The 25678-nt window shown below is 41.8% G+C and overlaps 1 protein-coding gene across 7 annotated transcripts in view; it reads right to left on the bottom strand.

Annotated features, from left to right (window-relative positions):
• Positions 1 to 24698, bottom strand: part of Ankrd31 (ankyrin repeat domain 31) — a 193740-nt gene extending 169042 nt beyond the window's left edge. For 4 of the 7 annotated variants that reach the window (XM_063282675.1, XM_039103464.2, XM_063282678.1 and 1 more), the window contains exons 1-3: positions 20530 to 20773; positions 18930 to 19017; positions 4510 to 5447 (exon numbers count right to left, since the gene is read on the bottom strand). The gene's annotated coding sequence lies outside the window, so the exon portion shown is untranslated. The other 3 variants (XM_063282676.1, XM_039103463.2, XM_063282677.1) reach the window with 3 other exon arrangements.
• Positions 24699 to 25678: the final 980 nt, after the last annotated feature.

Here is a 25678-nt window from a genome sequence, read left to right as displayed (position 1 = left end):
AAACAAAGAATTCACAGCTGAGGAATGCCGAATGGCTGAGAAACACCTAAAGAAATGTTCAACATCTTTAGTCATAAGGGAAATGCAAATCAAAACAACCCTGAGATTTCACCTCACACCAGTGCGATTGGCTAAGATCAAAAACTCAGGTGACAGCAGATGCTGGCGAGGATGTGGAGAAAGAGGAACACTCCTCCATTGTTGGTGGGATTGCAGACTGGTAAAACCATTCTGGAAATCAGTCTGGAGGTTCCTCAGAAAATTGGACATTGAACTGCCTGAGGATCCAGCTATACCTCTCTTGGGCATATACCCAAAAGATGCCTCAACATATAAAAGAGACACGTGCTCCACTATGTTCATCGCAGCCTTATTTATAATAGCCAGAAAATGGAAAGAACCCAGATGCCCTTCAACAGAGGAATGGATACAGAAAATGTGGTACATCTACACAATGGAATATTACTCAGCTATCAAGAACAACGAGTTTATGAAATTCGTAGGCAAATGGTTGGAACTGGAAAATATCATCCTGAGTGAGCTAACCCAATCACAGAAAGACATACATGGTATGCACTCATTGATAAGTGGCTATTAGCCCAAATGCTTGAATTACCCTAGATCCCTAGAACAAACGAAACTCAAGACGGATGATCAAAATGTGAATGCTTCACTCCTTCTTTAAATGAGGAAAAAGAATACCCTTGGCAGGGAAGGGAGAGGCAAAGATTAAAACAGAGACTGAAGGAACACCCATTCAGAGCCTGCCCCACATGTGGCCCATACATATACAGCCACCCAGTTAGACAAGATGGATGAAGCAAAGAAGTGCAGACCGACAGGAGCCGGATGTAGATCGCTCCTGAGAGACACAGCCAGAATACAGCAAATATAGAGGCGAATGCCAGCAGCAAACCACTGAACTGAGAATAGGTCCCCTATTGAAGGAATCAGAGAAAGAACTGGAAGAGCTTGAAGGGGCTCGAGACCCCAAAAGTACAACAATGCCAAGCAACCAGAGCTTCCAGGGACTAAGCCACTACCTAAAGACTATACATGGACTGACCCTGGACTCTGACCCCATAGGTAGCAATGAATATCCTAGTAAGAGCACCAGTGGAAGGGGAAGCCCTGGGTCCTGCTAAGACTGAACCCCCAGTGAACTAGTCTATGGGGGGAGGGCGGCAATGGGGGGAGGGTTGGGAGGGGAACACCCATAAGGAAGGGGAGGGGGGAGAGGGATGTTTGCCTGGAAACCGGGAAAGGGAATAACACTCGAAATGTATATAAGAAATACTCAAGTTAATAAAAAAAAAAAGAAAAAAAAAAAAAGAAAGCATCTTCAATAAATGGTGCTGTTTTAACTGGCTGTCTGTTTGTAGAGACATGAAAATAGACCCATATTTGTCACCTTGCACAAAGCTCAAGTCCAAGTGGATCAAGGACCTCAACATAAAACCAGATACACTAAATCTAATACAAGAGAAGGTAGGAAAGAGCCATGAATTCATTGGCACAGGGGGAAATTTCCTAAACAGAACTCCAATGGCTCAAGTTCTAAGATTAAGAATTGATAAATGGGACCCCATGAAACTGGAAAGCTTCTGTAAGGCAAAGGACATAGTCAATAAGACAAATTTGCAACCTACAGATTAGGAAAAAAATCTTCACTAACCCCACATACAGTAGAGGGATAATATCCAAAATATATAAAGAACTCAAGCTAACCACCAAAAAAACACCAAACAACCCAATCCAAAAATGTGGTATAAAATTAAACACCAAGAATTCACAACAGAGGAATCTTGAATGGCTGAGAGGCACCTAAAAAAATGTTCAAAGTCTTTAGTGATCAAAGAAATGCAAATCAAAACGACCCTGAGATTCTACCTTACATCAGTCAGAATGGCTAGTCAAAACCTCAGATGACAACACATGTTGTCTAGGATGTGGAGAAAGAGGAACACTTCTCCATTGCTGGTGGTATTGCAAGCTGGTACAACCACTCTGGAAATCAATCTGGAAGGTCCTCAGAAAATTGGGAATAGATCTACCTAAAAATCCAGAAATAGCTCTCTTGGGAATATACCCAAAAGATGCCCCACCACACCACAGGGGCACGTGTTCCACTATGTTCATAGCTACCTTATTTGTGATAACCAGAAGCTGGAAATGATCCAGATGTCCCCCAACAGAGGAATGGATACAGAAAATGTGGTTCATTTACACAATGGAATACTGTTCAGCTATTAAGAACGAGGACATCCTGAGTTTTTCAGGCAAATGGATAGAACTAAAAATATCATCCTGAGTGAGGTAACTCAGACCCAAAAGGACATGCATGGTATGTTCTCAATAATAAGTGGATATTAGCCAAAAAAAAAAAAAAGTACAGAATACCCAAGTACAATCCAAGTACATTTTTGAACTCAAAAATGTCAACATGCTAAAGGGCCCAAGTGAGAATGCCTCAGTTCCTCTTGGGAGGGAGAAGAAAGCAACCACAAGGGGGAAGGGAGGGAGGTGGGGGAGAGGGGGACATGATTTGGTATTGGATTGGGGGAAAGGACTGAATCTCTGAGGGACAGCAGAAAGAATGGAAACAGGAGACCTCAGGAGGAAGGACATTGGGAAGACTCCAGAATGTATCAGAGACTTGGGAAGTGAGAGAGTCTCAGGACTCAAAGTGGGCGACCCTAGATGAAAGGCCCTACAGTGAGAAGAGGGAACTTACTGAATCCACCTCCAGCAGAAAGACAGGGCATCAAGTGAGGGACGGGGTTGCTATTCCGCAATCAAAGCTCTGACCCATAATTCTTCCTATCTGAAAGAAATGAGGGATGGAAATGGAGAAGAGCCTGAGGAAAAGAAGGTCCAGCAACAGGCCCAAAGTTGGATTCAGCTCAAGGGGAAGATCTGAAGCCCCAAGATCTGAAACCATTACTGAGGCTTTGAGGCACCCACAAAAAGGGACCTACCATGACTGTTCTCCAAAAGACCCAAAAAGCAGCTGAAAGAGTCAGATACAGATATGTGCACCCAACCAATGGACAGAAGCTGCTGACCCCTCTGGTTGAATTAGGGAAAAGCTTGAGGAAGCTGAGGAGGAGGAGACCCTTTAGGAGGACCAGCATTCTCAGTTAACCTGGACCCCCGAGATCTCTCAGACACTGGATCACCAACCAGGCAGCATACACCAGCTGAGATGAGGCCCCCAATACATATACAGCAGAGGACTCGCAGGTCTGGGTTCAGTCAGAGAAGATGCACCTAACTCTCAAGAGACTGGAGGACCCAGGAAGTTTAGAGGTCTGGTGGAGTTGGGGCGGGAGGGGGGGTATCCTCATGGAGACCTCTGAGGGGGCGGGGCGGGGCGGGGCGGGGCGAAGGTATGGGATGTGGAACAGTCGGTGGGTGGACTGGGAGGGGAATAAAATCTGGAGTGTAAAAAATGTGCGGTTTTGTTTTGTTTTTTGTTTTATTGTTTTTTTAAGACACTAGTGTAACTCAGGAAGGAAACATTTCTTAAAATAGCTAACAGGGTGTTTGTTGACTGACTTAGTTAATCTATTTGCTTGCGTGGAAAGAAAGGCCAACCAAGTGCGCACTGATGATAACATGATAATGTTGGGTTTTAAACAATTGTTTTCATATATTTTTGGGAAGAGAAAAAAATTTGTTTGATTTTGTCTGTGTGCATGTGCGGGTGTGCGTGCGTGCGTGTGTGCGTGCGTGCGTGTGTGAATAACAGCAGTGTCTATCAAAGTCTTCCATGTGCTCACATCCTGCCTCAGGAATTCATTCCTAAACTGTCATCACAGTCACTAACTTTAATTTTAAAGAGCTAGTGGGGTTGGGGATTTAGCTCAGTGGTAGAGCGCTTGCCTAGGAAGCGCAAGGCCCTGGGTTCGGTCCCCAGCTCCGGAAAAAAAAAAGAACCAAAAAAAAAAAAAAAAAAGAGCTAGAAACATTCTTAAGGTGCACCAATAGAGAGTGACTGAGGGGAGTATCCTGCGGCCGATGGAGCGGGTGAGCCACAGCTCTGCTTGTGAACATACAGTTGCGTTGCTTTATTACCGATGAGGAAGAGTGAAAGCTCTGGGACTTCATGTAAAAAAGGCTCCAGTGAACCCTCCCGAGAATGGCAGCTATGTTACATTAACAAACACAGGTTTTTGGCTTACGGTTTACAGAACACATTTGTGGCTTGATCTGCGGGTTGTTTAGAATGGTTAAATTAATAACAGAGTGTAATAAGACCCTCCACATATAACATCCCACATCCAGCCCTGCTATTGCAGAAAAGCATAATCCTTTCCATTTTAGAATAATTTACATATGAACAAACACACAAACCTTTAGCGCTCAGCTCGATGTGTGTTTGAGTCATTATACAGTTCTTACGTGTTTCTTGAAATAATATGTATCAACCTACAGGAATTTTAGGTGAAAACAAAAATCATTATTTTCAGCCTTAAAAATAGAGTTGGTCAAGCTTGCAGAACATACCTATAGGTCCAGCTCTTAAGAAGTAGATGCAAGGTGGGGTGGTAGCACTGGGTGATTCACTGGTTAAAAGCACAGTTCTCACTGAGGCCCTAGTTCAGTTCCCAGCATCTACATCAGGCAGCTTGAAACCATACGTGATTCTGCATACAGGGGTATCTGATGCATCTGGGTCCTTTGAGCACCTGCACTCATAAGCACATCACCACATAATATACACATAGTTAAAATAATAATAATAATAATAATAATAACAATAATAATAATAATAATAAAATTGTTTTTTAAAGGTGGACAAAGATAGGTTAGAAATTCAAGGCCACCCCTGGCTACATAAAAAATTTTCACTGAGCCTGGATCACATGAGCCTTGCCTAAATAAAGAAGAAGAAAAGAAGAAGAAGGAGAAGAAGGAGGAGGAGGAGGAGGAGAAAAGTAACACTAATAAAAATAAATAACATAATAAAAATCAAATGTAATGGTTTCTGGACCAATAGGATTGTCAAATGAGCAACCTTCTTTTTGTATAACTAAAACAACCGTGTGAATATACTTAAATTAATGTAATTGTGTGTCTACTGATACAGGGAAAGAAACAAAACCAAAAGAGCTTAATGATTTTTTTTGACACCAGGCAATGCAATGCAATGATTTGTGTTTTAATAGTACAGTCATGTGTCACACAGGGACAGACAGTACTGAGCAATGTTCTGCTGGATTTGTTTCATCACTTTGCAAACATCATAGAACGTCCTTGCACAATCTGAAGTGACACAGGTCAGCCTTGCACACGGGCTCCTGAAGCAGTGAAGACACAGCGATCAGCAGATGTGAGTGGCGTTGGGCCGCCGGAGGGGTTGCCAGAGGTTCTTGGTGGTCCTTTGCGTGAAGGTGCACGGGGTTCTGGCTTCATCACATGACAGCATTGTCTCTGTGTCTCTTCTAAGGGAACCAAATATATGAGATTAGAGCCCGTCCTACCTCCTTCAGGCTTACTTATAATCACAACACTCTGTTTCCCAAAGAGATTCCCTCTGAAATGCCAGGAAGAACACTATCCAAGCCAGTAGGTTACACTGTGTTTTTAACATGGGAGCGCTTAAGCCAAAGCCACGAAGGTGTTATTTTCTCAATCCCAGCACTCAGGAGGCAGAGGTTGGCAGATCTCTGTGAGACTGAGAATAGCCTGGTCTATACAGTGAGGCACTGTCTCAAAAAAAATGTACAGTAACATGCAATATTCTAGACATTCATGTTCACTCACCTGTCATCTGCTGACTTAAGCAGGGCCACTTGTAGACCTGGAGGATCCTTTTATGTGAATGCCCCACACAGATATGCCGTTCTGTGCCTTTACCGTTTGTATTCTTACTGCACTTTTCTATGTTTAGAAACACACATGCATTGCTTAGAGTGGTCAGTCCAGTCACATGCTATACAGATTTGAGGCCTTGACATATACTGCAGTATGAACATCTAGGTTTTAGTATAAACACTGTGATATTCGCACAAGGATGAAATAACCCGCAGGTGCTTTTCTTAGACTGTATCTCCATCATTAAGTGACCTGTAGACAGACCATTGTGGGATAAGCACTAAAAGTCATAAGCCCAAACCGGTTCTCAGTGCTCCTAGAAAAGAACAATATATGAGGGTTTTGTTTTTGGTTTTTGGTTTTTTTTTTTTTTTAATGGAAGATCAAAGTTGAGACTTGGTTAATCAGCTACAGGCTAGTTACTTGAGCTAAGATCAAACAGTCAATCAAGGTTGGCAGGAGCTGGGACAGATAAAACACAAGCCTTGTAATTACAACGACTACAAACCCAAGTAACGTGGGCGTGACGGTCTGATTTCTCATCCTTCCCTCTAACAATAGATCCACTTACTGGATTTCTCTTTGCCTGGACTGTCTCAGCCTTCCACCGTGTTCACGTTCTCTGTAAAGTAATGCCAGTGTTGTTGAATGGTGGAATACCCCATCTTCCTCTCAGAGAACTGAGATGTCTTATTTCCAGGTTCTCTTTTCTCTCATAACTAAATGCAGTAGTGGTGAGTGGGAAGGACAGAGAAAGAAAGGCAGGACAGACCATGCTGTGGTGCTTGTTCGTGAGAACAACTGTTAGACTTAAAAAGTGTTTCAACGGTTGGGGATTTAGCTCAGTGGTAGAGCGCTTGCCTAGCAAGCGCAAGGTCCTGGGTTCGGTCCCCAGCTCCAAAAAAAAAAAAAAAAAAAAAAAAAAGTGTTTCAACAATAAATGTAACAACATAAGGTCAGCTCTACATACATTCTTTAAAGTATACAATCTTATAATTGAGTAAATCATATCAAAGAGGATTGTGATGTGTACAAAAGAAACTCATTAATTTTTAGTTATTTTGACACATTTGACTTTATGGTAGACACATCGTATATGCCATATAATGTGACAGACTCTTCTAATGCGGCAAATCCTAGATTTCCCCCTCACGAAGACTCTGAGCTTGGCCAAATTTAAGTCAGGCTTCTCGACTCTAGGCTTTAGAGTACAATCCTTCAAACCTGTAGCTTTTGCAAAGATTGCTGAGAAGTCAGCATAGCAAAAAATCCCCAACCCTAGATACCTGACCACTCTCACCCCCAACTCCCTACAGAGAAGTCCTATCACAGTGGCCTATATATTCAGAAAGAATCCTATTGTGCCTATTGCATCATCATCATCATCATCATCATCATCATCATCATCATCATCATCACCATCATCATCACCATCACCACCACCACCACCACCACCACCATCATCATCTCCCTTACTCCTGCTATTTTAGCTCCTGATAACGTTCTGTTCATTGACCCTGCATACCCGGCTATCAATTCCCACTGCCTGTGCTAAATGCATATCTGAGCCCAACTTCTGTTCTCCGCTATCAGAACCTGTCACAAGGTCTCTGGTGCCTATAAGGGAGAAATAAAATCCTCCTTGCACAATATTATAGCAAGTGCGATTAATGACTTTTTTTAATACAGTCCACCTCGACCTGAAGATGATCGGCAATCCAATGTTACCAACGAATTTCTGAATACTTTTATTCCGAGGCATCTGGGTATCCCCGGGAGTCTATTTTCTTTTTTTTTTTTTTCTTTTTTTCTTTTTTTTTCGGAGCTGGGGATCGAACCCAGGGCCTTGCGCTCACTAGGCAAGCGCTCTTCCGCTGAGCTAAATCCCCAACCCCTGAGAGTCTATTTTCAAGTTGGTTCTCTCACAAGTGGTCCTGTAAGAATTTTGGAGGCCTGACTGACCACTGGAATCTGACATATACTTCTGTGCACTTCATCCGAGAGGATGTAGCCTATTCAATTGGTTCTTTAGTCTTTGGACCAGAGAATATGGAAGTTTGTTTATTTCTTCTCTGCTGAGACCTGCTCACCCTTTGCAGGCTCTAGTCTGGATCTTACCAGGCTGGTTCCTGGCCTGTACTCAGTTCATGAGAAACCCTTTTTGCCCAAACAAACTCTCATAGAGCACACTGATCATTTCCTAGGCTCTGTCATCAGGGGCTGATCACTTGACACTCATTCGTTTTCCGAATTGTGAACCAGATGTCAGTCTTCTGTGACCCGAAGTGCAAAGAACATGTGGCAAGTCTTCAAGAAGTCCCTCGAAGTGCTTTCTAGCTTTAGTTAGAGGAAAGAAGTGAGTCAGCCCAACAGCCGTTATCTCCAAAGGAGGCATCGAATGATAGGTCACCTGCATACGGTCCTTTTCTCTGACACTTAACATCCTGGGTGTGGATGGTGACTGTCGCCCATACAGTGTTAAATGCTTATGGGAGGGTTGATGCATAGATGGTTGAAGAATATTGTTAGCTATTGTTCTCACTTTAGTAAAAACTTTCAATTCGACATAAGAAGACACTTTTATAAATTCAGCATAAGAAAAGAATTCTTGGACCAACAAGACAGTTCTGCTGGTAAAGGAGCTTGCTGCTAACACCCACGTGGTGGGAAGAGAGAACCAAGTGCCGCAAGTTGACCTCTGAACCCACCCACACAAGCATACGCCATCATGTACAAGCTCTGTCCACTAGTAAGTAAGTAAGTAAATAAATAAATGGGATTTAAACTTTAAGAAATATTTCTTGAGATGTCAGATTACCACACCAAAAAAGATGGACTAAAGTAACAGAATTAAGAACTTACTCTAATCCAAAGACACAGTCTTCTTTCCCCATTGCAAGATACTTAAACCATGTACAATTAGGAAGAGACTAAAATCTAAAATAAAAGATACCTAAATGTCAATAAGAAATAGGTTAGTGACCCAATTTATAAGTGTTTACATAGGCATTTTGAAGAAGAAAATAAGACTGGAATCATGTGGGGACAAAAGCAAAGGACTGGAGCTGGAGAGATGGGTCAGCGGTTGAGGCCACCATCTGCTCTCCCAGTGGATCCAGGCTCAATGTCCAGCACTTACAGTAAGTGACACACAGCTGTCTATAACTTCTGTTCCAGGGCATCTGACACCGTCTTCTGGTCTTTTCCAGGAGCAGGCATGCAAGTGGTGCCCAGATATACATGGAGGCAAAACATTTATATACATAAAATCACAAAATTAATTATTTTAAAGGTCCATGGCTGTAGTGTAACTTAAAGCCATCACACAAGATGCAGTCCCATACTCAGCAGATTTGCAAACATGTAAAACTTAGGAACCACTGAGTTCTCGTGAAGAAGAGAGCCGGAGGAACTGGTGTGCTTCGATAGGAAGAATCTTACCGATACACGCACCGCAAGAACAAGTTTGGCAGTGGTTCCTAAATTAGACACACATCCCGTATTCCAAAAATCCCACTTCTAAAAAATTGCCTACACGTCATCACCCAGATACACACCTAACATTGCATAGAAATGAGCCTAACTGCTCATCAAGAGGATTCACACCATTGAAATATTTTATGTGTAGTCTATCTCGTTAACTAAGAGAATGAATGAAGATAACAGCATCAATGAGTTTTAGAAAGTGTCTTAAAAAAACAAAACAACAACAACAACAACAAAGAAAGTGTCTTAAAACCTCAAATATGCAGGGCTCTAAACAATGTACTATTTAAAACCCATTTGTATATGGCAAAACTTGAAGTAAAACAAATTAAAAAAATATCAAACATCATGGTAGCAAGTACCTCTCTGGGAGGAAATGAGGAAGCACCTCTCTGGGAGAAGGAAGGAGGTGAAGAAACAGTACAGAAAACTCTTCTCAAGGACTCAAACAATTAGTGATGCCCATGTCTTGAGCTGTGCAGTACATCACAAGCGTTTATTTTGATACTGTCTTCGTAGCTTACACAAAATGAAGTTATATAAATCTAATATACAATTATCGTCTTGTGCTATGCATGTTACTTACGTATCATAAAGTTAATAATCAGTTATCAATATAGCAGGTATTAACTACTACATATTTATTAGTTGTACATGGTATGTAGTATATATACTGATGTATTTTCTATCACGCTCTATAAAACATGTAGTTTATAATAATATATGTGATACATTATGCTTGGAGCTCCCTCAGTGGTAGTGCTGTAGATACTCTCTTCTGCTGTAATTTTCTACATTTTCCTGATTGCCTAAAGGTCGTATAAAACAATTGGCTCTTGGTATCAAGTCCCTTAGATAAAATGTCATTGTATCGCATATAACTATATATAACTATATATATAACTATATATATATATATATCTCCCTCTATATTGTAACTCAATACCTGCATATAACTATATATAATATATATATCTTCCTTTTTACTTTAACTTCTTGTATGACATACACACACACACACACACACACACACACACACACACACACACATATGCGACTCTCTTCTCATCCCTCCTGGTTCCTTTCCTCCACTCAAATAATAATGCAGCTTCTGATTTGATGGTGGGTTGTGTGTGTGTGTGTGTGTGTGTGTGTGAGAGAGAGAGAGAGAGAGAGAGAGAGAGAGAGAGAGAGAGAGAGAGAGAATGTGTGTTTAAATCTAGATTCTGCATATGAGAGAAATATGGATGTTTTGGCTTTCTTGTCCCACCCATGACCCTCTCTTTGTTCTCTCTCTCCTCCTGCCCTTCCCCTCCCCAGAGAGCTTCTACTTCTCTATCACACGTGCATAGATACTTGTATCTAGATCTAGATTCTGTATATAAGAGAAATCGTGCATTTTTTTTAAGTCTGGCTCATTTCATTTAACACGATCATAGGTTCCATCCACTCTCCTGCAAATGACATATTCTTGATCTTTATGGCTGCATAAAAGTCCATTGTGTCTTTACACCACATTTCCTCTGTACAGACACGTGTCAGTGGTCATCTAGTCTGGTTTCCTATCTTTGCTGCTGTGAATGATTCGTCGGGCACGGTACTTACTTCCAGTGTAACGCTGTGTGGAAGATAATATCTAAAGATTTGTCGTTCTTATTTATCTGACAAATAGGTATCGAAATCCTAATATGACCTTCATCTATGCCAACATCTCTAAATATTCAGACATCATGAGTACCACTTCCTTACTGATTTTGTAGGATGCTTTTGCTTGTATGTATGTATGTATGTATGTATGTATGTATGTATGTATGTATGTATGTATGTATAGATTGCAATGTCTGTAATTCCTCTGGAGTACCTTTAAATTCTAATCCAGTAATTCAGAAGTCTTAGATAAAACAAAACAAAATTCCCTACAGTTCATTAGCAGCATCCAGTGGTTATTTGGACATAAGATATTTTTTTCTGCATAAAACAACGCTTGAATGGCCAATCTGAATGACCTGGAGGAAGGTCTCCTTTAATCTTCAAAGGACTCCTGTGAATAATTTTACAGCCATAGGAGTGTGTGTCAGCCCCTAAACATTGATGAGTATTTCCTCACACAGTTTGCTATGAAAGTACAAAGTGTTTGTTACTACATCAGCAAAGAACCTTCACCTTAAGCCTATTTGAGGTACCTGCTTCTTAAAGACTTTCCCAGTCCCACTTTAGTGCACTAAATCTGCCCTCTCACCATTATTTTTACTACATCTTCTGATTCTACTGGAGGTTTATGGTTCCTGATTAGGGAGAGAAAGGACATTCCCAGTTTTTTGCTTTAGATAGTTGAAGAACTGTGGTTTAAAACCCCCTCTGTCCCCACCAGAGCTTGAGCCCCATAGAAGGCAGTGGTGGCGGCTTCTTCTTCTTCTTCTTCTTCTTCTTCTTCTTCTTCTTCTTCTTCTTCTTCTTCTTCTTCTTCTTCTTCTTCTTCTTCTTCTTCTTCTTCTTCTTCTCCTTCTTCTTCTTCTTCTTCTTCTTCTTCTTCTTCTTCTTCTTCTTCTTCTTCTTCTTCTTCTTCTTCTTCTCCTCCTCCTCCTCCTCCTCCTCCTCCTCCTCCTCCTCCTCCTCCTTCTTCTTCTTCTCTTCTCCTCCTCCTCCTTCTTCTTTTCCTCCTCCTTCCTTCTTCCTTCTTACTCTTCTTCTTTTCCCTCTTTAAAAAGATGAATTATTTTATTTATTTACAATTCTAAAGTTCTCCTTCCAAGTCCCCCTCCCAGAGTTTTTCACTCCCTCTCCTCTCCACTTCAGCTCTAAGAGGGTGTTCCCCGACTCACCCACTCCCACCTCATTCCTCTAGCACCCATCCCCCTTAACGGGGGCATCAAGCCTCCAAAGGACCAAGTGCATCCCCTCCCACTGAGGCCAGATAAGGCAATCCTCTGTTACATATGTAGTGGTGACGAAGGAACAGCCCATGTATGCTCTTTGGTTGGTGGTTTAGTCTCTGAGAGCTCCCAGGAGTCTCCTTAGTTAATACTGTTGTTCTTTCTATAGAGTTTCAATCTCCTTCAGCTCCTGCAGCCATTCCCCTAAATCTTCTGTAGGGGTCCCTAAGCTCTGTCCAATGGTTAGCTGTGAGTATCTGCATCTGTCTCAATCAGGTGCTAGTAGAGTCCCTCAAAGGACAGCCATGCCAGTTTGCTGTCTGCAAGCACAGCATGGCATCAGCAATAGTTTTGGGTTTTAGTGCCAGGGATGGATCCCAAGTTGGGGCAGCTCTGTATGGTCTTTTCTTCAGTCTCTGTTCCATCCATTTTGTCCCTGCATTTCCTTTAGACAAGAATAATTATGGTCAAAAATGTTGAGATGGTTGTGTGACCCCATCTCTCCCCTGGGGGCCATGTTTATCTGCTGGAGGTGGTCTCTTCAGGCTCCATGTCTACCCTGTTGAGTATTTCAGCGATGGCCATCCCCATTGGATCCTGGGAGCCTCACACATTCCTGGTGTTTTGAGTTTCCCCAGTCCCCACCCTACACTGCTGCACATTTCTGTTTATTCTCCAGGCCCTCTGGGCTTCTCTCTTCTCTCCCCCCAAAAATGCCTGATCTTGCGCCCCTTTCTTTCCTTCCCTCTCCCCTCTCCTACCCTGGTCTCTCCCCTCTTCTGCCTGAGAATTCTTAACTGAGGAATCTCTAATGGTTCTGAAGTATTTAAACAAATGTTCAACATACTTAGTCATCAGGGAAATGTAAATCAAAATGACCCTAAGATTCTACCTTACACCAATCACAATGGCTAAGATCAAGCACTCGGATGACAGCAGATGCTGATGAGGATGTAGAGAAAGAGGAACACTCTTCTATTGCTGCCGGGATTGCAAACCAGTACAACCACTCTGAAAATCAGTCTGGCAGTCCCTCAGAAAATTAGAAATAGTTCTACCTGAAGACCCAGCTATACTACTTCTGGGCATGTACCCAAAAGATGCTCCACCATACCACAAGAACGTGTGTGCCGCTATATTCATAGCAGCCTTATTTATAATAGCCAGAAGCTGGAAACAATTCAGATGATTCTCAACCAAAGAATGGATACAGAAAATGTGGTTCATTTATACAACAGAATACTATTCTGCTATTGAAAAGCAAGGACATCATGAATTTTGCAGAAAATATCATCCTGATTAAGGTAACCCAGACCCAAAAGGACATACATGAGATGTACTCACTGATAAGTGAATAGTAGCCAAAATTTTCAGAATAACCATGATACAACTCACAGACCATATGAAGCTCAACAAGAAGAAAGGACCAAATGTTGATGCTTCAATCACACTTAGAAGGGGGAACAAAATAATCATGGCAGTGCTCTTCTTAAAAGCCAAGAGTCCATTTCTAGAGAGAAGTTGAGTTCTGTTCTGTAAGATATAAGAGAAGGTTTCCTCACTATCATTCCAGAATGAAGTAGGGATGGCCTGAGAGCCAGGCACTTCAACCTCATTACATTATTTCTTGACCTTCTTAGTGGCTTTCTCTAAGTCTTCTGTTCTATAACCTCTTCATCTGGAATTAGATATGATTGCTCCTGTCCATGCAATCTCCATAGATTGCATAACCAGGTATTATACATAGAGGTATAATCAGTTATTTATAAAAATGTTTTTACTTGCAGAAAGATCAATAAAGCCTACATTATAGATACATTTGGGCTCACAGCTCGGCAAGCAGTGAAGTTCAAGATCAGGCTGCATCATTACATGGTGATAACATGGATATTAGTGAAGGGTTTCATCCTCACACACCATACATGTGAGGTTGACAAGCTCATGCATACAGAAGAGACCCAGGCAACAGGACGGTGAGATAGCTCATTAGCAATCCACTCTGGAAGCAGTAAATCCAGCCTCGAACACACTAAACTTCTCCTGAGAGATGGATAATAACCACAACCAAAGGTGCTACCCCATGACTTAGTAACTGCAATCTAGATACTTGATAGTCCTACCACTTGGGGGACAAACTATTACCAGCCATAGGGTGGCCTCTTTTTGCTCTACTCAGATACAAATCATAAGTTGACATGGAGCTATTCAGTGTAGGCAATCCTGGGCCCTTTAGTGCATAAGGAATGGGGCTGGACCTGCAAACCCAGAGGCTTAAAGCATCATGTCCCGAGAGCTGGAGGCCCGCTGCACTAGCCTTTAGAAGTCAGAGTTATAGCTTTAGGCACTCAGGCTGGAGGCAAACAATGCTGGACTTTAACCACCAGCTGTCGCAGAAGCAGCTGACTCTTCAGTGCCTGGTTTCCAGCAGCAGTGAATGGAGACGGCAGGTAACAAGAGGCAGTGTTATAGTTATAGTTCCTGAATAGGTCTCAAGTGTTCAGACCCTCGGCTTAGATACTAGTGCTCTAACATTACAGCATGGGGTGTTGAGACCTTTTACCTTTAACAGCAGCTATCATTGTGTCTTCCAGGGTTAGGATGTAGGACACTTGACTCTTAAGACATGCCAGTTTCCAGGAACTCTTTTAGTGACCAGAGCCTAGAGTGTCTTATCTTTGTCTCTGCCAACTGTGCTTGCTGCCTTGGTGGCTCTCTGGAGCTCTTTAGTTCCTTTTTTTTTTTTTTTTTTTTTTTGCTATGGCAACCACTGTCACTGCTGCCAACCCTTCATCGCTGTGTCTGCCATCTTCTCTTTGTGTTACTAGGTCAGCCCACTTTAGGGACATCTACTAATGATAAAGATCAAAAGCCAGCAAGAAAAGATTACTCAAGAGAAGCCTTTTAATGGGCCTAACATTGAGCCAGGCATGGCGGGCGATGCACACTTATAATCGAAGCACTGGGGAAGTGGGGTCAAGAGCACCAGGAGTTCAAAGTCATTCTTGGATATATAATGGAGTCAGAAACTAGCCTTGAATAACATCTTGTCTCAACCATATCCCTTCCCACAACCACATGATAATATAATAATGGGCCTAGTATTGCAACACCAGGAATGGCAGAGAGAGGTATCTCCTACCTAACTGGAAAAGTGAGCTGTACTATCTAATTACACAGACAGGAAGGACTGTGGCAATTATAGTACAGTCATTTGCACAAATAAAAGACTTTGTTTGAACTAATCGCAGACATTTCTTTTGGGAGTGCTACCCTTCTGACCTGACTGAGAACAGCGATGGCTAATCAGGCTCATCTATCGCTCCCCACATCTCGTTCTGCTTAGCATGCTGTTCCCCGAGGCACGGGTTATTTATAGTGGTCGTGACTGGAGCATGTCTTCATCCATGCTTGTGATGAGAGGGTATCCTCACACTCTGGGCAGTTTTATTAATCCACAGAAAGTATTAAAAAGGGTTTTAACTACAAGGACTTGTTGAAAATTAAGAATTTAGTTCCTAGAGAATTCCTCTGGTCTTTCTGCTTATATGCCTATGGACATTCAGGTTACTATTTTCCTGGTCTGATGCACTGATCGCGGGTGCCAAAATCATTGGGTGCTTTGTTAAAAATGAAAATGACTCAAACCTCTTCTTAGATCTGTTCAGCCGGCCTCTGGGAAGAGGACAGAGGACTGTACCCATTAAACAACTGCTCCCCTGGCATATCTTTGGCTACGCTAAGCCCTGCTCTTTCTCTCTTCTCATTCTCTTCTAGCTGTAGGGACCAGACTTCTCACACATACTCTGCTATTGAGCAATCCCCAGTCCAAGGCCTGCCAATTTCAGCATGACCCACTTCTACCTCAGCATGGGTGTAGTCACCATTAGATATAAAACTAAGATGTATCTGCAAGAGATAGAAGAAAATATGAGAATCGGGGGGGGGGTCTGTGTGATATTCTTCTAATTCAAGGTTTGACTATTACAGTTTTACACTGGATCCTGGTCATGTCGGACCGAAAAGGTTGGGGAAGGTTTTGTTTTGTTTTAAGCAATGGCTCCAAATAACGAAGGTTCGTTTTCCCATTTATTCTGAAGTAAATATACTTATAGATACCCTAATATATATCCCTGCATTTGACCTTTTCAAGGGTAGGGACTTGTGGCAGTCACGTGCCCGAAGTCCAAAAGAAATAGTGGTTTAAGTGATCCATTTGGAAATTATCAACTAGATTTTTTTATTCAAGTAAAAATGTAAGAGATATGGGGCAATCCCAGCCTGAGACCAAAGTAGAATAGACACAATCTTTCTCCCTCTCCTCCCATATTAAGACATGATATGACTGCGTGTAATTTTGAGTCTTTGAGAGAGGGTGAAGGTAGGGGAGGTAATATTTTTCTAGAGTGATTCTATTGGGTTTCTGGTGTCTCTTTGTCTCTGTAGCTTTGAAAAACCCCTTTGATCAAGTTACAAAGATTGGATCTGAGGAAAGCACCTAAAAATATGGAATTATCTTTCCTCCCCCAGTAAATCCTAATTCAGCACGGGGCGTTAGGGGTTGAGGAGAGGAATTCCTTTGTGGTTTGCACAAGCATTCCATGTGACTTTTTTTTTTTTAAATCTTCAAACAGTTTAAGAAAACGTGGAGAAAACTGATGAAGACAATAACAATTTAGATAATTCCACTTCTACACTTATTCAGGTAAGAGTGAAGGCAAACGTCCAAGTTTCCATTGCAACATAGATTTGCACATCTGTGAGATGCCTGCGAGACAGATTTCAGCGCGATAAAGAAAGGAGCATGGTGAGGTGGTTTGTACCTGTTTTCATCTGCTGTTGGCTAATGGTGAAACCCACCTTTTCTCAAGTCACGCCAGGTAGGAGAAAGGCTGGTTGGCTTTAGCTAGGAGCACTTAACTCCCTCTGGCAAACGGTGGGGATTATTCTCCGTCTGTTTGAATCCCTTTCAAATGATGCAGAATATTATGTGGGGTGCCTTTGCCTGCCTTGGATGTAGGCTGAAGAGTCCCAGGACAATCTTAACATTGTCTACCACTGCATGGCTACAATTCAGATTTCTGAGGACTTCTCAGCCTCCTGCTGTTAACTGTACAGATGTGACAACCACAGCTGGAGTGTCTTTGACCCACACTTGGAGCTATCCTTTCACCTTAGTTGAGTTTTACAGATTAGGGAGAGTGAAGATGAAGTCAGTCAGACCTCTCTGTTCCTTTACCCTTCTCCCATAATTCCTCAGGTATGGTTAGGTTAGCGTATTTGCAGACTTCGAACAACCTCTTCTCAAGAAGCTAGATCCTTTCTGACCAAGTTCTAAAGCCCCAATTCCTTAGGCTGAGGGTTTGTTTGTTTGTTTGTTTTTCAAATAAAAATGTGTTCACTCAAGACTCTATACTCCACCCATCAGGGCTGTCCTTGAACCTGGAATAAACTAGCTTATCCCTCTGGCTCTGGCTCTGGCTCTGGCTCTGGCTCTGGCTCTGGCTCTGGCTCTGGCTCTGGCTCTGGCTCTGGCTCTGGCTCTGCATAGGCTATCTTGAAGAAACTGAGGCAACGAGTGCAAACATTGCTTGTTTAAAGGTTGAATGACTAGATTACAGAAGTTCTAAGACACAGTTACAGATGTACTGAGCACCAACTGACCTGTCAGTTACTTTACACGCATCTTACGACACCGTTGTGAGGTACACTGTAAAGCACATCACGTGACTTTGCAGATGAGGAAAGGGGCTAAGGGAAGTTAAGCAACTTGCTCCAAATCAGAGGTAGTAAGGGAGAGGGGACTAGGTTTCCCTAGGGGTAGGAACAGTGACTAAACCCCACTTTGAAGCTCCTGTCTTTTGAAGCTCAGGGCTGCCAGATTAAGACCTTTTGAAGTGAAAGGGCTCTGGCAGGCCGAAGCAGGTGAGGACTCAGCAGATCAAGAGTGTACTTTACTGTCCTTTAGGAGAGAAACAAAGAAGAGTCTAGAGGACACATAAAGGCCACGGAGACACATGAAACATTCTTTTCTGAACCCCAATACTACATACTATTTTAAAATCTGTCACTGATGTATTGTTTTAGGAATAAGTAAACAGGGCTGCTGAGACAGCTCGATGATTAAGAGCACGTGCTGCTCTTGCAGAGCGCTGGCGCTCAGTTTACCATATACACGTGGCGGCTCAAAACCATCTGTAACTGCAGTTGTTTTAATTGATCAATTAATTAATTGAATACAAGTATACTATAGCTGTCTTCAGACACACCAGTAGAGGGCATCAGATCTCATTACAGATGGTTGAGAGCCACCATGTGGTTGCTGGGATTTGAACTCAGGACCTCTGGAAGAGCAGTCGGTGCTCTTAACCACTGAGCCATCTCTCTAGCTCTAGTTAACTCCAGTCTCAAGAAAACCAATTCTCTCTTCTCACCTCCTTGAGCACCAGGCTTGCATATGGTGAACATACATATATGTGGGAAGACATTTCATACACATAAATATAAAAACAAAAGAAACAAAGTTCTGGTATTACCCAAGCATCTTCTGAATGTTCTCTACAAATTCCTTTATTTGGGGACTTACAAGTAGAATGTACCAGGTCAGAGCCTGCAGAGCGGGAAGAAATTAATTCAGGGATCTATCCAATCCCAGGGTTTTTCTATTGTTTTATTTAAAATGTGTTCTTCAGCAATACAGGTCACAACCCATGTTGAATAGAGAGGAGAGAGTCATAGCATCATGGCACTGACCTGGTACTTCCAGTCCTAGCTCTCCCCAGCAGAGTTCTCTGGTAATCATTCGGACTTCTCCCTCTGACTAGTTACTGCCTGTCTAGTTCTATGGGGAAACAAAAGGCCATATCTATTAGATCATGAACGTAACCCTTCAAATCGACATTTTTATCCCCTACGAATTGAATATGCATTTCTGACTACCCTTCCCCCCACCCAAGATGACTGTGAGACCAAAACAAATGAAACACAACAGCAACAACAAAAACTTCACAGAGGCATTTGGAGAAGCTCAACAAAAGATATTCTTGATTTCTTTGATCATATTCTGAATATTTAAAGAGTAAGACTTAGAAAGATGTCAGAAAACCAGTTAGCACATATAAACACCCCTATTTCGTGGTGCTGGGGACCAAACCCAGGGTCTTCTGTTAAGCAGACACTTAAGAACAGAGCTATAACCCTGGCTCAGTGCCAGATTTTTCTGGTGATAAATCTAATATTGAAAAAAAAAAAGGTTTATGTTTACTGCCAAAGGGATACCACACAAAGAATTACAGAATTTAAAAGGGGCACAAATTGAACCTACCACATCCACACACTCTTTCCAAGCTCTCCTGAAAGAAGCATGTGGATTGCAGAAAACATTATTTATGCTTCTGATGGGCGGCCTCTGCGTGTAAGTAAAGGAGTATTGATTATAGCCAGTTTATGCTTGCTTGTCCTATCAAGTTATTGGGTCATTTCATTTTTCTTGGGAAAAGCTAAGGGGTGGGTTGAAAGACACGTCACACTGATAGAACTGTCTCGACAAGAATATTTCAGAACCAGGCAAAGCCATTCTCTCCCTTCCTATTTCAATATAAATGCATATGAGAGTGCACACGTGTGTGCACACGTCATAGGCAAAAGCTACATGCTTAAAACAATATAGCAAATTTATTAGAAAAATATGAGAACCATTGTTTTTTTGGATGATGAGGATAAAGAAAAGAATCAAAATTTTCAATATTTTTTCTCATAAGAGAATAGAGAAGTCTTTTCCTTTGTAGAAACAGACTGATTTGCACAACCTAACTCCATAGTTTAATGTATGGATTATTTAGAGAGGTTAACTCTATTTTAATGTATGGATTATTTAGAGAGGTTATTGCACGCTGTATATTGACAGGTAAAAGCCTCATTCTGTACACAAAATTGTTGAAATGGGGCCTGTCATAGAAGAAACAGGCAATATTGACTTCAAAGTACATAAAGCATATAGGTATGGCAAAATAATGTTTAGAGTAAAAATATTGAACACATTGGGCATATCTGAATGGTAATCACAGTCTTTAGCCTTTATAAGAGTGAGGCATGACCAAGAGCAATTCACTCAGGAGTTTGATAATTAGTATTATTTTTACAAAATGAAACCTGATATTCTGATTATTTATTTTCTGTCAGTTCCTTATAATCAGCTATTGGCAACAGTCACTCATCAATACTGATGCATGGTAAGGAGTGTAGTACCAAAATCTTCCTGCTCAGAGTGATGGACTCTTTGTTTCTTTTTGCTTTGTTTTTTTTTTTTTAAACACAAGTCTCCCTGTATATCCATTACTGGCCTGGAACTCACCATGTAGCCCAGGATAGCCTCAAACTCATGACCTTTCTTCTTCAACCTCCTGAGTCCTGGAATTACAGGAATTACAGGTGCGAGAGCGTGCAGCTAGGTGGACTGTTCTGAACACCCATATGGATCCTAATGTCCCTGCCCTTGAATATGCCCTCCATGGCAAGTGAGTGGAACCTGCCTGAAGGGTCTGTCTCCTGGGTGAATTAATGCAAAAGGATAAGCGTGCCACGTTTGCGAGCCGACTCTTTCTTACCGGGGCTACGTCGTTTGCAGTGCTGCCTGTGCTCTCTGACGGCACCAGTGCTCTGTTACGCAATGCCCCATGGAAGACTCATGTGGCAAGGGATCAAAGAAAGCCTTCTGCAGGCAGCTGATGGGAAACGAGCCTCGGTCAGTTATCACAGTGAACCCAAACTCTACCAGCAACACAAAAGTAGAAGTGTCTCCTTCCACCCAAGCCTTGGGATGACTGTGTCCCGCTGACACTGACTGAGCCCTTGTGAAAGAACAGGAGGTAAAAGCCACGACATACTTGCAGTGATTATGTAACTGGAAGCGTCCTGCCTAAGATCCCCTTTACAAAGCGTTTTCTTGATTTCCGACACAGCGTATTTTAAGAGGAGTAACAGTTTAGCTGCAACAGTTGAGTGTGCAACAGCCTGTGTTGGAGAATTAAAGACTGGGTTCAAAGAGCTTAAGTCAGAATCCAGCTTAGAGTAGACATCTCTGAGCAAATCCACGTCAGGCAACCGTAAACTTCCAGGGACCCACATCAACCAATATGAACACAGACTCATCTTTTAAAAAGCACTGCGGGGTTGGGGATTTAGCTCAGTGGTAGAGCGCTTGCCTAGGAAGCGCAAGGCCCTGGGTTCGGTCCCCAGCTCCGAAAAAAAGAACCAAAAAAAAAAAAAAAAAAAAAAAAAAGCACTGCGCCCTGGATGGACATGACAACAATAGGATTCAGCTCAATTTGTAATATTCTCAGCTCGCTCTCTCGGCAATCTCTGGCATCCCGAGAAAGTGCCAGAACCCCTTACACACTTAATTTTTAGATACATTCTTCAAGCTTGACCCTGAATAATTTTCATTTTTCCTTTCCCCACTGCATCAGGCCCCACCATGTCCACCTTTTTTATAACCTTAGCTTCATTACCAGCCAAGAAACTCATATAATATAAATCTGAACAATATTCCTATTTATGCACATATATAACATACATAGTCTGTGGGTGATGCTGTATAATTTATTAATGTGCTATTAGTCTATGGCCTGTTATGTAAGGTTGGTTGTGAACTGTTTAACTTTGGAGCACTTCACATTTCAGATTTCAATAGTCAGGGTATTCAACCTATATGCAGGAATAGAATATAGAGACGGTCTAGTAACATATTCCTTTAGGAAAAACTACAGGTCTGGCGACCAGCCCTCTGATTTGTGTCACTGTAATGGGACATCACAACTTCTCTTCTACTTCCCAAACCAAATCGAGTTCATAGCTCAGAACTCCTGGGTAGAGGTATGGGCTAGCTTCCTTTGAGAAAGGAAACTACAGCAGCACAAACATGGACACATGTTCTAAACCTTCTACCAAGCCTTTCCCAAAAGGAACTGTGTCCTAAGTGTCAGCACCCAACAATCCCACCCAGCTTGATCTCCTATATCCTTCTCTAAGGTCTAGTCCACTGGGTGTCCCTGACTCTCATTATCCATTCACCCTCCCTAGCTTGCCAGGTTACCCTGGGTCCCACATCCAGTGCCTCCACCCTAGTATGGTATCTCCTGCTTGAACTTCAACTATTCTTATGCTTTTACCAGAACCCTGTCTACCTATCCCCCAACCCACAGGCCCCTCCCATACCATATTCAACTTTACATCCTATCAGACATACCTCCATACTCCAGGCTTGGACCAGGAGGTACATCTGGTATACCAGCCAAGTTCCCTCTGTCCACCTGATTTATTTCATCCAAGTCATTTTCTAGGTCCAACATCTCTAGCCCCAACTACCCACAATCTTCTCTTCTGTTCCAAATTGCTCTGTCCATACCAGACTTAGAAACAATAAAATAAGTCCATATGCCCAGATCTCCTTTTAAGAATATCAACAATATGAGAGGGCAAGCTGGGACTTTTTCTCCAATATCTACCTGTCCTATAGAAATGTTTGCCAGTGAGAATTGCCTAAATGAGCCCCAGGACACAGAATTTAAAAGAACAGTTATAAAGCTGATCAATAAATTCAGTGAGTTTAAAGAAGACACAAAGAAATAATAAAATTAAGGAGGATAAACACCTGAATGACACCCAAGAAAACACAAAGCTGATGGAAATGATGAGGACAACCCAAACCTTGAGAACAAAATTCAATCAGGAGAAAAAAACATTGATGAGGACTCAAGTTGAAATGAGGATCAGATTGAAAGACCCAATAGCTTAACTAGAAAACTCAAAGAAAAGCCTTACAAGTAGAATGAATCAAGCAGAAAACAGAATATCACAACTCAGTGATAAATTAGAAGATCTAAACCAAATAACCAAGGTATAGAAACATTTTAAGTACAAAAGGAACATATAGGAAGTGTGAGACCCCTAAGCATATAAAACAAAGTATATTAAAAGTTTGAAGAGAAAAAACACAAGTTACATATAAAGATAAACCCAACAGAATAAAAGCTAATTTCTCAATGGAAACATTGAAAGGCAGAAGAGCCTGGAACAAGCATTCCAACTCCTAAAAGACTATGGTAGCCAGGCTAGACTACTATACCCAGCAAAACTATCTGCCATCATTGAAAGAAAAAGAAAAACTTTCCATGATGTAAAGAGACCAACAAATTTTGAGTTCAACAACAAGACCTAAAGAAAGTACAGCAAGAAATATTTTGTTCTGAACAGGAGAATAAGCATCGCACAGAGACTATGGAAAGGAATAAGTAACCATAATTATTAAAACAGAAAGTACTTAGAACACAATCAATACCAAAATCAACAATACAATGACCACAATTAACATGCACATTTTAATAATAACTTTAAATAACCATGACCTTAATTCTCCAATCAAAAGTCACAGACTGACTGAATGGATCAAAAAACAAAATCCATGTATCTGTTGTCTAAAAGATTTAGTTTTATCTTAGTTTTAAAGATAGGCACCACCTTAGAATAAAAGAGTGGACAAAAGTACTCCAATCAAATGGGACCAGGAAGCAAGCAGGCATCAGTGTTCTAATATCTGAGAAAATGGACTTCAAACTAAAATTAACCAGAGATAAAGATGGATGCTTCACTCTGATCAAGGGAACAGCTAACTGAGAAGACATTAATATTCTAAACACCTACGCACAAACCTCTGGGACACTCAATTTCATTTTTTAAAAAAAATGGATTTAAAGATATAAAGCAACATCAATACACTAATATTAGATAATTTCAATATCCCGTTTTCCCAATAGACAGATTATCTGAACAAAATATAAATAGATAAACATCAGAATTATTTGGTGTTGTGCATCAATCATTTGATATCTACAAATTATTCCACCCAAACATCAAACAATACACATTCCATTCAGCTGCAGGTAAAGCAATCACAACAAACATACAAACAAACAATCAAACAAAAAACCCTACATGCCAATGTCCCTGATGAATATAAACTCAAAAATGCTCAATAAAAATGCAAACAGGAAGAATACAGACATACATCAAAAACATTATTCACCATAACCAAGTTGGCATTATCCTCAAATGCAATCAGTGATGGTTCAACACATTTAAGCCAATAAATGTAATGAGCTACATAATGAAACGCAAAGACAAAGATCAGATGGCCATTCCAATACGTGCAGGAAAAGCCTTTTACCCAATCTACCATGCCTTCATGATAACAGTCCTAGACAGTGTAGGGTAGAAGGAACATACATACATACATACATACATACATACATACATACATACATACATACATACATACAATAAAAGCTACATATGAGGAGCACACAGATAACATCATCTTAAATGGAGAAAAGCTTGAAGCGATCCCATTGAAGTCGAGACTGAGACAGGATGTCCACTATCCCCACATCTCTTCTATATTGTGCTCAAGGAATAAGGTAAGAGCAGTAAGGTAAGAAAAGGAAGTTAATGGGATACAAATAGAGACAGAAGCCAAACTATCCCCACTTTAGGATAAATTTTTACAGAGGGGGAGAGAGAGAGAGAGAGAGAGAGAGAGAGAGAGAGAGAGAGAGAGAGAGAGAGCGCAGAAACCTTCTAGAAATGGTAGACAAATTCTGCAATGTAGCAGGATACAGAATCAATTTGCATAAATCAATAGCTTATCTATACACTACCAGCAGGTGGTGAGGGGCAAATGGGAAGGCATCATAACTGCATTCAGGCCACTTCATGGAAGACGATGGCAGGGCCAACTCACCTATGTCCCTGCTACCAAGGTCAACTCTGCTGTGCTGTCCAGGTGAGGTAGGGGGTCTGCCCTCCTGGGTTCTGCGGCTGGTGAGGGTCAGGGCTAGCTCTCCTGAGCTCATGACCACGTGGGCAGCTTCCGTGACTGCCAGAGGTGAGAGGTGTTGGGACACACAAAGGCACTCGTACATGCATACATCATCATCATCGTCATTGTCCTCTTTGTCATCATCATTGTCATCATCATATGTGACCTTGCCATCAATGGCAGATGAATAGTGAAGTCATCTCTCCCATCCTCAGACCCCTGGGGCCAGCTAACCCACATTCCTACTACCAATGTCAGCTGTGCTGCCTAGGAAAGGTGCAGGGTCACTCTCCCTAGTGCTGCCACCGGTGAAAGATGGGACAAACTCTCCAGAGTGCTGCATCCAGTCATGGGTGGGGCTAGTTATGCACAGCCCCTGGACATTTACTTGGACCCTGGTGGCTGCCCCGACAAGGAACATTAAACTGTTCTCAAGTGGTGATATGAGCCTTGGACATTGACCATGACCTCTGCATAGCCATGAACTCTGACATGGTCCTCAGTGGCAGCTCAGGCTGGGACCTCAACATGGCTTCATGTGGTGGGACTCTCAAACAGGGTACTCCTGTCTACCATCGAGTCTCCAGTTCCATCTCTCTTCTTAATATTCAAGCTGCACCTCTTCTCT

The sequence above is a fragment of the Rattus norvegicus genome, chromosome 2 (genome assembly GCF_036323735.1).
Source record: "Rattus norvegicus strain BN/NHsdMcwi chromosome 2, GRCr8, whole genome shotgun sequence".
Lineage (NCBI taxonomy): Eukaryota > Metazoa > Chordata > Mammalia > Rodentia > Muridae > Rattus > Rattus norvegicus.
This window is presented reverse-complemented; position numbering and strand designations above follow the sequence as displayed.